The sequence below is a fragment of the Cynara cardunculus genome (genome assembly GCF_001531365.2).
Source record: "Cynara cardunculus var. scolymus isolate 2C chromosome LG 12, CcrdV1, whole genome shotgun sequence".
Classification (NCBI taxonomy): Eukaryota; Viridiplantae; Streptophyta; class Magnoliopsida; order Asterales; family Asteraceae; genus Cynara; species Cynara cardunculus.
The window spans coordinates 31,167,406-31,171,264 of NC_037539.1; positions in this window are offsets into that span (position 1 = coordinate 31,167,406).

The window sequence follows — 3,859 nt, forward strand, 5'->3', positions numbered from 1 at the left end:
AAATAAATTAGGAAGGCCTCTTGTTACATGTGGAAAAGGTAAAAAAGATCACACATGTCCCTTTGGATTATAGGCATATTGGATGCAAAGAAGAGAAGTCATTTCAAACTAAAAGCATTAGTTGTAAGTACATATGTAGTGGAGACTATAGTTTTGGATCCCTAGTGACACCAAATTGGATTACAAAAGATCATGTTAGGAAACTCATCAAAAGAGCGTTCAAAAAAATTAAGGATAAGCAAGATGATATTTTGAAAAAGTTTATGGTCAAAACTTGCAAGGGCTAATGCATCTGGTCCAAGTCTATGGCACATCCTGAAATTGAAGGTTCCTTGACAAAACATTATGGAAAACTTTGGGATTATGTACAGGAAATTAGGAGGGCTAATCCAGGATCTAAAGTTAAGGTGGACTTAAATCTAATGGCAGATGGAAGCAATGGTTTAGGAGATTTTATATATGCTTCAGCGCATTAAGAGATGGAGTGGATTACTCGATGTAGGAAGGTTATAGGACTAGAAGGTTGTTTTTTGAAGGGAGTGTGCAAATGAGAGTTAATATCTGCTATTGGTTAAGACAGAAATAATCAGATTTACCCTATAGGTATGTACATCCAAACTATGTTTGTTATATTATTGTTAAATGTTCTTATTATTTGTTTAGTCGCTTACCATGTTCAATGCTTATGTAGCTTGGGTTGTAGTAGATATGGAGAACAAAGGGAATTAGAAGTAGTTTATTGAACTATTAATAGAAGATATTTGTGTTTACAAAGTTCTGGGCTTACTATTATGTCTTATCAATTCAGTGTATACATTTTGTTAACATTAACAAGTGCATGTCTCATTATGCATTATGTGAATGTATAAGCGTATGAATTATCATTCTTTTTATGTAATAGGCATTATTGAAGTTGTAAAAGCATTGGCACCATATGCAAAGCATAGACAGTGTGCAAGACGCATATATGCTAATTCCCATAAAAGGTTTAGTGGTGTTGAGTACAAAAACATTTTACGGGAAACAACTACATCCACTTTTGAAGCAGATTTCATGTTACACATGGAAAAGTTTAACACATTAAATGTTGATGCATACTATCACTTGGTTGAACGAGATGCTAATACATGGGGTAGGGCATTTTTCAACCCAATAGAGCTTGTGAAGCTGTGAAAATTATGATTTGTGTGTCATTTAATTCAATAATTGTTGATGCAAGAAGATAACCCATAATCATAATGTTAGAGGAGATACACATATTTGTTATGGAGAGGCATTACAAAATGTCAAATAAAGTACAAGAATGGGAATCGGTAAAAAAGAAAGAGTTAAAGAAATCGGGAGAAAATCACATATATGTTTATCTATGATGGTATTTTGATTATGTATGCCTATCTATGATGGTATTCTGATTATGTATGCTTATGTATTCGTTTGTTGTATGTCGATATATCCCTAGTGGTGGAAATGTTTTTGAAACACAAAATATTTTGAAGCAACGGTGGTGGATCTAGATGCTAGAACATGTAGTTGTAGACTATGGGACATGTCAAACATTCCTTGTGTGCATTAACTCAATGAATTATCTAACTAATATAAGGTGATAAATATACATGTATATATATCACCTTATATGAGTTAGATAATTCATTAACTCAATAGGGCCAGGTTCAAATGTTAACCAAAGTTTTTGTGTTAACTTTGTTAACCGATCTTGGTCATTCAATCTTTCAATAAACGATTGTGATTAATCATGATAAAAACTTATTTTTTTTAATTTAAAATTTCATAAAGATAAGTGAACAAAGTTGAAAAGGGTATTTAGGTAAAAAAAATTATGTAACTCCCATATCATTAATTAATTGGGAGTTACAATATAAAAAATTCTATTATTTTTTTGTTAATGTAAGAACCATATGAACACAAATATATATATATATATATATATATATATGAACCATTGTGTCAAATACGAACAAAAATTTGACATATATATGAACTTGGACTGCATAGCATTTATGAACATAATAAGAAAAACTGTTATACGAAAGGAAAAAAAAAAAAAAAGGTATGAACACGATATGAACAACTTGTGAACAATAGTTCCTTTATTATAAACACATTCAGGAGCGATCCTTTGTCAATTGGAGTTTTATACATGCATTGCATCCACACCGTTTAAGGTTCACCCCTTGTTCATATATGTTTCTGATCTTATATGGTTGTTCAACCCTTGTTCATATCGTGTTCACCCCTTGTTCATATCGTATAAAATATATGAACACATAACCCCAACGCTATGAACGTACACCGACACTTACACAAATATAAAGATTTGGTATCAAGCTTAAAAAATAACACTTGTGTTCATATGATAGACGTAACATGAACACAATGGTTCATGATTCATAAAAGTAGGTAATATGACAATATGAAAATAGGTCGTGTATGTACTTCTATTTGAACATGTGATTTAGGTACGTATTTTAGTAATTAAAAAAAAGTTATCAATACAAGATGAATTATAAAAAACACAACACATCGTAATGAACATAATTTCGATTAAAACGAATCTAAAAAAAAAATAAAAATCTATAACCAACATTCGCTTTGGTTAATTTCATCAATTTCCGACCTCGAACTCCGATTGTCATCATAAACCATTTTAATCTTCTCACTGTTGTCGATTTATATTCCATTGCGTTTATCCATATTAGCTTGATTGATACCAAAAAAATTTACTACCGTGTTTTCTATGCGAATTAAAAACTGATAAAACAATAAACATGGAAGATCAAGATTAAAAAAAATAAAATATTAATATTATAAATGCATATTTTTTAGGATTTGATGATTTGTAACTCCCCATTAATTGTTTGGGAGTTRCATATCAAATCAATTTACTGAAATACCCTTGTAATTAAAATGTGAACATGACATAAACCTACAAGAAGAATGGAATTTGATTGGTTGTCATGGTTTTCAAAGTTAACACAAAATTGTTGGTTAACATTTGATCTTCCCCCTAACTCAATATATATATATATATATATATATATATATATCACCTTATATGAGTTAGATAATTCATTGAGTTAATGCACATAAGGAATGTATGATATGTCTCATAGTCTACAACTGCATGTTCTAGCATATAGATGCACCACCCTTGCTTCAAAATATTCTACGTAAGACCAATCTGTTTTCGTAAGATCCATGAGACCACTTTTTTACACTTGAAACTTCACGGCAAAATGATGTGAAGGTTCGGATTTTTTTTACCTTCACAGCGTTTTGCTGTGAAGTTTCAAGTTCAAAAATATGGTCTCACGGGTCTCATGAAAACAGACTGGTCTCATGTGAACCCAACCCTATAATATATATATATATATATATATCGGGTCAAGTTCAAATGTTAACCAAAGTTTTTGTGTTAAATTTGTTAACCGATCTTGGCCATCCAATTTTTCAATAAACAGTTGTGATTAATCGTGATAAAAACTTATTGTTTTAAATTTAAAATTTCATAAAGGTAAGTGAACAAAGTTGAAAAAGGTATTTAGGTAAAAAAAGTTATGTAACTCCCATATCATTAATTAATTGGGAGTTACAAAATAAAAAATTCTATGATTTTTTTGTTAATTTATTTTTGTTAATGTAAGAACCATATGAAYACAACTATAAATATATGAACCATTGTGTCAAATACGAACAAAAATTTGACATATATATGTACTTGGACTGCATAACATTTATGAACACAATATGAACATAATAAGAATAACTGCTACACGAAAGAAAAAAAACATGTATGAACACGATATGAACAACTTGTGAACAATAGTTTCTTCATTATAAA